Consider the following 10,315-nt stretch of genomic DNA (forward strand, 5'->3'; position numbering starts at 1 on the left):
AATAAACCCTTTCCTCCCCAACTTGCTTCTTGGTCATGATGTTGTACAGGAATAGAAACCCTGACTAAGACAATAATTTACCACATTCTAGGCAAAACAGACTTATAGTTTATCCAAACTACTAATACATGTGATAACATATCAGAATTGTAATGTTTTTCATTATCAAGATAATTGATATTTGCAGTTATTTTACTGTTTAATTTTTTTATTTTTAAATTTTTCCTCTAAATATTTTTCCTGCAAATGTTTTTGACCATTGTAGGTGAAAAAGAAAAATACTTCACATTTAGCAGTTATTTTATACTATGAGTGATACTTTGAGTTTTGTTTAAAATATCTTTTCTCAATATTTATATATGTTTTTCTCCACTTATTTCTCAGATAATTGCATTTTCTTGGATTTTGTTTATGAGACTCTACAACACTCATACTGTCTGTCCTCAGTATTCCTTCCTCACTCTGGCAATGCTCCCACTCTTGTCAATCCAGTCCAGATTCATGAGCTCCTTTTCTTCTTCCTTAATATTTATGTTTACATTCTGCTGTGGCTTTCTTTTTGACAAGTTTGGATTGGCTAGCCTATCTAGGGGCTTGTCATTGGAGAAAACTGTGGCAGTAAATCTTTCCAACCTAATTATGCCCTGACAATGAAAACACAACATAGTTAATATGATTACATGCTGTGTGCCTAGATTGGGCAGATTTACCACTACACTACCATCTTCCACAGATTATGAGACCCCTTAGAACTTACGGTTTCTCCAGGCCATGTGCTTCTGCTCCACTTTTCTCCTTCTTCCTCCCCTTCTGCGTCCTCTCCCTCTTCCATTTTGTCCTTCTCTCTCCCTCACCTCCTGCTCCACCTTCCCATTTATCTTCCCAATCATCAGCTCTCCTTTATTTTACAAATTAAAGTGGGATGCAGGTTTGCAGGAAATCACCTGAGTGTTCACAACCCCTCACAGGAGAACAGAATTAACATCAAATATAATTAGCCCCAAGGCTATCCACAACAGAAAATGGATTCATTTTTCTCAGCAGCCATCAGTTCTTTATAGTTCTTCATCCAAGGGAGAAACCTTGTGCTATTTCTCCATATCCATTATCATGTCAACTGATGTTTCTCTTTTTCTTGTCTTCTTAGATGTGCTAATATTGTTGAGATTTTGTTAGCACAACATAACCTGATTGAAGGTTCTATCAGCAGAATTCTAGTCCTCTGGCCCTTAAATTTTTTCTGCTTCCTCCTCTGTGATATTTCCTGAACATATGAGACAGAGGATTCAATTTAGATATATTGGTTCGGAATGTTAACACTACAGTATGTTGTTCTCTGAATTCTGATGGCTCTGCATTTCTGCTAATGGTTTTTGTATCAGAAAATTTTTTGATGATGAAAAATGTCTATATTTATCTGTGCATGTAAGGAGACATGTTTGTAATGTAATTGCAAATTATACTACTCTAGGAAAGTAACAATAGTAGATTGCTATCTAAGATTTTTGATCTCCCCAGTCATAAAAATTGCTAGAAATTACAGCACCAAACATGAATTCCTTTCTACTGAATAGCCTTACTGTAAAAGAACTTCTATTTACTGGTTGTAATTGTCATCTCAGAAACTTAATGTTGAATAAATTCACGCTTTCCAAACCCTTCTGAACTCTGGCTGACTGGTTCAACTCAGTTATTCTTGCTAAAACTTCTCTCCAAGCTGACTGATTCAAATTGTCTTTTGTCAGCTTTTCATTGAAGTGCTCTGTATGGAAAAACTGACTCTGAATTTCATGAACTGAATTGCACTGACTTCACTAACTAGAGGAACTCAATTGAGCTACATGAACTCAAATGAACTCTACTCCTTGTCTTAACTCAGCTGAACTACACTTGCTGAAGTGCCCTTCCTCAATTAGACATCACCTTCAAACATGGGTGCTTCCTCCTACAAACTAATCTTACCCACTGTTTGGTACAAAAGGTATGTACTAAGGGCATATCTTTATTACAGATAAAGGTATTAGAGAGGTATAAAATGTCTGTATTCCACCAAGATCAAACAGACCTAGAAAGTATTCAGATGTGGTCCCTTGCCAGAGCAGTCACAATGCTGGGTTAATATTCCTCTACATCTTCTTTTCTGTTTAAGCTGAAAATTGACACTTTAAAAATGACAAGAGAAACAATTATCAGTCTTATAAACTTAGCAGTCCAAATGTCCTCATGAGGATCTCTTGATGCAATGGCAATGAATCTTCATAATTGCAGTCCTGATCATCTTTACTTCAGCAAATGTCCATTTCAGCATCAAGGTTTTCATTCTGTCAGTCTGATGAATCATTTGTCTCCATGCATGGAGTTTCAGCTTTCTTCATCATCTCCCTTTCTTTCTGTGTTTCTTCCTTCCTTTATTGTGCCTTTCATGTGGAAGCTTCTTTTACTCAGATAGGATGTTTATCAACTTTGATGGAACCCATAGTCTTTTATTGTCAAAACTTCTTCATAGGCAAAATCTAATATATGTATATATATGAATGTGTGTGTGTGTGTGTGTGTGTGTGTATGCATTTTCCAAATACCTTTAGTGTTGTCTATAATTATAATTCTCTACCAAGATTTTTTTGGTGAAGATTTTTTTAAATTTAAATATAAGAAATTTATCTCACAGTATATTTTTCTATGTCAAAGATAAATGGATATGTCTTGAAATAATTATGCTTAGTTTTGTATAGTCAGATATTTAATCTACTATCTAGAATAAACTTTTATTAAGAATGAGGGGAAGACATTTTTAATTTTATTGTCACATTGCAAGATAAATTTCTTCTCACAATTGTTTAACTTACTAATAATCAAAGAAATGGTTATAGAAGAAGTTAAAAATTGAAGCCATCCAAAAACATTTAAAACCCATAGGAAAATGTGGTGTCCCAAATGTTTGCATATCTTTCAGTTTAATCATCTGCCCTCCTGAACTATGCTTGAGAACTCCAGTTCTTAGAATATTTGCTTTCTTTTTGTTATTGACATAAGGGATCTTAACCTCATCAGAAATCCTTGTTTGAAGTAGACTAAAAGTAAAATTCTTTGTCAATATTTAAAGGGGCAATCACCTCCCTTGAAGTCTCTAATAATCATATCTCAAAATTATATGGGGAAAATTATAATTGTAAGATGAATATGCTGGTTTTCAGGTGCCAGTTACTTAAAAACATATCACTTATGTCTCAGGTCTCCTTCAGTAGTTCAAGCCAGCTGTAGAACAAACACAAAATTCATGGTTCCTGGATTCTAGAATAAAGAAAAACTAAATGAGGTTGAAGCAGTAGAATTAGGTAGGTATAATAAATAGAACAATTAAAACTATTAGCAAATTGTATCAATCACATAAAAGTTAAGGATGTGTGCTCACTTCAGCAGCACATATACTAAAAATTGGAACAATACAGAGAACATTAGCATGGCCAATGTGCAAGGATGACACACAAATTCGTGAAGCGTTACATATTTTTAAAATTGACTTCCAACCCAAAGTTATCAAAAAAGAAAAGGAGGGGCACTTCATACACATCAAAGGTAAAATCTACCAAGATGAACTCTCAATTCTAAATATCTATGCTCCAAATGCAAGGGCAGCAACATTCGTTAAAGAAACTTTAGTAAAGCTCAAAGCACACATTGAACCACACACAATAATAGAGGGAGACTTCAACACCCCACTCTTACCAATGGACAGATCCTGGAAACAGCAACTAAACAGAGACACATGGACACTAACAGAAGTTATGAAATAAATGGATTTAACAGATATCTACAGAACATTTTATCATAAAGCAAAAGGATATACCTTCTTCTCAGCACCTCATGGTACCTCCTCCAAAATTGACCATACAATTGGTCACAAAACAGGCCTAAACAGATACAAAAATATTCAAATTACCCTATCAGATCACCAGACTAAGGCTGATCTTTACTAACAGCATAAATAATAGAAAGCCAACATTCATGTGGAAACTGAACACACTCTACTCAATGATAACTTGGTCAAGGATGAAATAAAGAAAGAAATAAAAGACTTTTAAGAGTTTAATGAAAATGAAGCCACAACATACCCAACCTTATGGGACACAATGAAATCAGTCCTAAGAGGAAAACTCAGCTCTGAGTGCTGCCAAAAAGAAACTAGAGAGAGAATATACAAGCAGTCTAACAGCACACCTAGAAGCTTTAGAACTAAAGGAAGCAAATGCAACCAAGTTGAAGGACATAATCAAACTTAGGGCTGAAATCAACCAAGTGGAAACAAAANAACTATTCAAAGAATCAACCAAACCAGGAGCTGGTTCTTTGAGAAAATCAACAAAATAGATAAACCCTTAGCCAGTCTAACTAGAGGGCACAGGGACAGCATCCTAATTAACAAAATCATAAATAAAAGGAAGACATAACAATAGATCCTGAGGAAATCCAAAATATCATCAGATCCTACTATAAAAGGCTATACTCAACAAAACTAGAAAACCTGGAAGAAATGGACAACATCCTAGACAGATAACAGGTACCAAAGTTAAATCAGGATCAGATTAATGATCTTAACAGTTCCATTTCCCCTAAGGAAATAGAAGCAGTCATTAATAGTCACCCAAACAAACAAACAAAAAAACCCAGGACCAGATGGGTTTAGTGCAGAGTTCTATCAGCCCTTCAAAGAAGACCCAATTCCAACTCTCCTCAAACTATTCCACAAAATAGAAACAGAAGGNACTCTACCCAANTCATTCTATGAAGCCACAATTACTCTGATACCTAAACCACACAAAGATCCAACAAAGAAAGAGAACTTCAGACCAATTTCCCTTATGAATATTGATGCAAAAATACTCAATAAAATCCTTACAAACCGAATCCAAGAACACATAAAAAAATCATCAATCATGACCAAGTAGGCTTCATCTCAGATATGCAGGGTTGGTTTAATACACAGAAATCCCTCAATGTAACCCACTATATAAAAAACTCAAAGACAAAATATCACATGATCATCTCGTTAGATGCTGAGAAATCATTTGCCAAAACCCAACACCTCTTCATGATAAAAGTTTTGGAAAGATCAGGAATTCAAGGCCCATACCTAAACATAATAAAAGCAATCTACAGAAAATCAGTAGCCAACACCAAAGTAAATGGAGAGAAGCTGGAGGCAATCCCACTAAAATCAGGGACTAGACAAGGCTGCCCACTTTCTCCCTACCTATTCCATATAGTACTTGAAGTCTTAGCCAGAGCAATTCAACAACAAAAGGAGATCAAGGGGTTACAAATTGGAAAGGAAGAAGTCAAAAATATCACTGTTTGCAGATGATATGATAGTATATATAAGTGACCCAAAAATTCCACCAGAGAACTCCTAAACCTGATAAACAGCTTCAGTGCAGTAGCTGGATGTAAAATTATCTCAAACAAATCAGTAGCCTTTCTCTACACAAAGTATAAACAGAATGAGAAGGAAATCAGGGAAACAACACCTTTCACAATAGTCACAAAAAATATATAATACCTTGGTGTGACTCTAACTAAGAAAGTGAAAGATCTGTATGGTAAGAACTTCAAGTCTCTGAAGAAAGGATTTGAAGATCTCAGAAGATGGAAAGATCTCCCATGCTCATGGATTGGCAGGATTAATATAGTAAAAATGGCTATCCTGCCGAAAGCAATCTACAGATTCAATGAAATTCCCATCAAAATTCCAACTCAATTCTTCACTGAGTTAGAAAGGGCAATTTGCAAATTCATCTGGAATAACAAAAAACTTAGTATAGCAAAAACTATTCGCAACAATAAAGGACCTCTGGGGGAATCACCATGCCTAACCTCAGGCTGTACTACAGAGCAATTGTGATAACATTGCATGGTACAGGTACAGCGACATACAGGTAGATCAATGGAACAGAATTGAAGACCCAAAAATGAACCCACACACCTATGGTTACTTGATCATTCACAAGCGAGCTAAAACCATCCAGTGGAAAAAGACATCATTTTTAACAAATGGTGTTGGCACAACTGGCAGTTATCATGTAGAATAATGCAAATTGATCCATTCTTATCCCCTTGTACAAAGGTCAAGTCTAAGTGGATCAAAGACCTCCACATAAAAACAGAGACACTGAAATTGATAGAGGAGAAAGTGGGGGAAAACCTCAAAGATATGGGAACAGGGGAAAATTTTCTAAACAGAACAGCAATGTCCTGTGCTGTAAGATCAAGAATTGACAAATGGGACCTCATAAAATTGCAAAGCTTCTGTAGGGCAAAAGATACTGTCAGTAAGACAAAAAGGCCACCAACTGATTGGGAAAGAATTTTTTACCAATTCTAAATCTGATAGGGGACTAATATCCAATATATACAAAGAGGTCAAGAAGCTGAACTCCAGAAATTTAAATAACCCAATTAAAAAGTGGGGAACAGAGCTAAACAAAGAATTCTCAACTGGGGAATACCAAGGTCTGAAAAGCACTTGAAAAATTGTTCAACATCCTTAATCATGAGGGAAATGCAAATCAAAACAACCCTGAGATTCCACCTCACACCAGTCAGAATGGCTAGGATCAAAAATTCAGGTCACAGCAGATGCTGGTCAGGATGTGGAGGAAGAGGAACACTCCTTCGCTGATGGGATTGCAAGCTTGTACAACCCCTCTGGAAATCAGTCTGGTGGTTCCTCAGAAAACTAGACATATTACTACCAGCAGATCCAGCAATATCTCTTCTGGGCATATAACCAGAAGATGTTCCAGCTGGTAATAAGAACACATGCTCCACTATGTTCATAGCAGCCCTATTTATAATAGCCAGATGTTTTAAATAACCCAGATGTCCCTCAACAGAAGAATGGATATTAAAAATGTGTTACATTTACACAATGGAGGACTACTCAGCTATTAAAAACAATGAATTTATGAAATTCTTAAGCAAATGGATATATCTGGAGGATATCATGCTGAGCGAGATAACCCAGTCACCTAAGAAGTCACTTGGTATGTACTCACTGATTAGTGGATATTAGTCCAGAAATCTAGAGTACCCAAGATACAATTTCCAAAACACAAGAAAATCAAGAAGAAGGAAGACCAACATGTCATACTTCATTCCTCCCTAAAATAGGTAATAAAATACCCATGGAAGGAGTTGCAGAGACAAAGGTAGGAGCTAAGACAAAAGGATGAACAATCCAGAGACTCCCCCACCCAGGGGTCCATTCCATAATCAGCCACCAAATGCAGACACTATTGCATATACCAGCAAGATTTTGCTAAAAGGACCTTGATATAGCTGTCCTTTGTGAGGCTATGCCAGTGCATNGCAAATACAGAAGTGCATGCTCACAGTCATCTATAGGATGGAACACAGGGCCCCCAATGGAGGAGCTAGAGAAATTATTCAAGGAGCTGAAGGGATCTGCAACCCTATAGGTGTAAAACAATATGAACTAATCAGTACCCCCAGAGCTTGTGTCTCTAGTTGCATATGTAGCAGAAGATGATCTATTCAGCTATTATTGGGAAGAGAGGCCCCTTGGCCTTGCAAACTTATATGACCCAGCACAAGGGAAGGCCTGGGCCAAGTAGTGGGAGTGGGTGGGTAGGGGAGCAGGGGCGGGTGTGGGTATAGGGAACTTTCACAATAGCATTTGAAATGTAAATGAAGACAATATCTAATAAAATAATTTTTTTAAAAAGCTAAGGATTTGGTAGAGAGTGATATAAAGGATTTGTGACAATTATTTCTATCATTGGAAGGAATCTCAGTGGAGAAATTACAAACCACTTTAAGGGTTTTTTGGGTTTTTTTTTTTTATTAATCAATTATTTTATTTACTTACTTCCCAAATGTTGACTTCCCTCTTCATCCCCCTTGAAGAGCTTTCCCTGTCCACCCACTTCACCTCTGAACAGGTGCTTCCCCCCAACCCCTGCTGGGGTATGCACCCTCCCTGGTGCACCAAGTCTCTACAGAATAAAGTACCCGCTCTTCAACTCAGGCCAGACAATGTAGTCCTCTGCTCCAAATGTGCCAGGGGCCTCATACTAGCCCATGTATGCTGTTTGATGAGTGTGTCAGTCTCTGGGAGCTCCCAGGCATCCAGGTTAGTTGGTGCTGATAGCCTTTCTTTGGAGTTGTCATCTGCTTGATCCCATTCAATTCTTCCCCTAAATCTTCCATAGGGCTCTCGACCTTAGATCAATCAGTCAGCTGCTCAGCTGAGTCTCTCAGAGCCACGCTATGCTCTTTTCTGCAAGCACAATATAACATCAGTAATAGTTTTAAGGTTTGGCACCCACCATGGGATGAATCCCATGTTGGGCCAGTCACTAGTTGGCCTTTTGTTCAGTCTCTGCTCCATTTTTGTCCCTACATTTCTTTTAGACAGAGGCATTTTGGGGTTGAAAAGTGTGATGGTAAATTGTTGTTCCCATCCCTCTACTAGGGCCCTATCTAACTACTGGAGGTGGTCTCTTTAGGTTCCATCTCTCCAATTTTGGGCATTTTGCCACTTACATTAAGTCCTGGGAGCTTCCTCCATCCTGGATCTGTGGGATTTCCCACTGGTTCCCCCAATAAACCTTTCCCCTTGACTTTACATTCCCATTCATTCTCTGGCCCCCTAGGCTTCTCTCCTGCCTCCTACCATACCTGATCCTACCCTAATTTTCCCCTCCTCCTCCCCTTTTCTACTTAGCCCACCCCCTACCTCCTATGATAATTTTGTTCCAGCTTCTAAATTGGATTGAAATATTGCCACTTAGGCCTTCCTTCTTGTTTAACTTTTAGGGTCTGTGAGGTGCATCTTGCATATTCTGTATATTTTGGCTAATATACACTTATCAGTGACTAAATACTATACATGTATTTTTGGGTCTTGGTTACCTCAGTCAGGATGAATATTTTCTAGTTCTGTCCATTTGCTTGCTAGATTTATGATGTCCTTGTTTTTAACAGCTGTATAGTATTCCTTTGTGTAAATGAACCATATGTTCTGTATCCATTTTTCTGTTGAGAGACATCTTGGTTGTTTCCAGATTTTGACTATTATGAATAAAGCTGTTATAAACATAGTGTAGCACATGTCCTTAGGGTGTATTGGAGCATCTTTTGAGTATACACCTGATTTTCTTAGGAACTACTGGATTGACTTCCAAAATTATTGTACCAGTTTGCAATCCCACCAACAACTGTGGAGTGTTCCCCTTTCTCTACATCCTGGCCAGCATGTGCTATCACTTGAGGTTTTATCTTGTTCTAGACACTTGAAAAATGATTCAGGAGAAGGGTACAGCACATGAAATCACAGCCTATACATATTCTTGAAAAAAATGAGAAGGCCAGCATATCAAAAACTGAGGAAAATAAAAAAAACCTTAATCCTGAGAGGTGGGATCTACTCTAAACCCCATTTGAAGAAAGAATGATTACCAACTAGTGCCACAGACTACCTCCTTTCTGGGGTATCCTATCTGCGTGGAATGGGTCTCTGGTTGCAGATGAGCAAGGATTCGGCAAATGACAAACAGACCAACATGAGAGAGCATGTAATATCTGAATGTAATGTCAAATCAAGCGTCAGACTTTTTATACAGAAGAAAATAGGAACGTTACACAAAACAGAGCAATGCAAACACGGAAGGACTGGCAAGAACCAACTGGGATAAAATTCAATGTTAACAGCTGGGATCAAAAACAGTTCCACCTAAAGTCAGCCAGGGGCAAGGGCTTCATGCCCTTGCCATAGATCCTATAGTCCACCTTGCCCCTAGGCCATTGTAAATATTTGTGTATAGGTGTAACACAGCTATCTATAGTTCTAAGTATCTACTCTGGTTCCTCCTTAGATCACAAACTTCCTTCTTCTTACAGAATGGTAAATACCTGTGTAGGGCAGTGAACTATCCATGCCCAGCGTCAGCTCAAGGACTGACTGCCTAGGACTGGTGAAGAATCTAACTTAGCTATATGTCAAAAATTCAATCCTTAGAAGCACTTACAATAAAGCAATATTAAGGGAAAGCACACAGATCCATTTACCAGCTAAAGCAAAGACACTGGAGCATTCATTATACAGGATTCCACAATTCCAGGAGACCAAGTTTCCGTGAAATTTTCGCCTCGGGTCAGTGCCCAGGTTTTCGGGGCCTGTTGTGCTTGTCACTATTGGAGTGGATGTAGCAAACTAGGAAGACTTGGTCTGAAACATAAAAATGTGTTGTTTGTAGAGTATACATAGAAGGAGACTATTAAGAAATTAAGTTCTAGT

The 10,315-nt window shown here is 37.8% G+C and overlaps 1 non-coding gene across 1 annotated transcript; it reads left to right on the forward strand.

Moving 5' to 3' along the window:
• Positions 1-3,404: 3,404 nt before the first annotated feature.
• On the forward strand, positions 3,405-3,512 carry LOC115062477. Its single transcript, XR_003842429.1, has one exon. It is a non-coding gene; the product is annotated as a U6 spliceosomal RNA (small nuclear RNA).
• Positions 3,513-10,315: the final 6,803 nt, after the last annotated feature.

This window comes from Mus pahari, chromosome 17 (genome assembly GCF_900095145.1).
Source record: "Mus pahari chromosome 17, PAHARI_EIJ_v1.1, whole genome shotgun sequence".
In the NCBI taxonomy this organism is placed as follows: domain Eukaryota; kingdom Metazoa; phylum Chordata; class Mammalia; order Rodentia; family Muridae; genus Mus; species Mus pahari.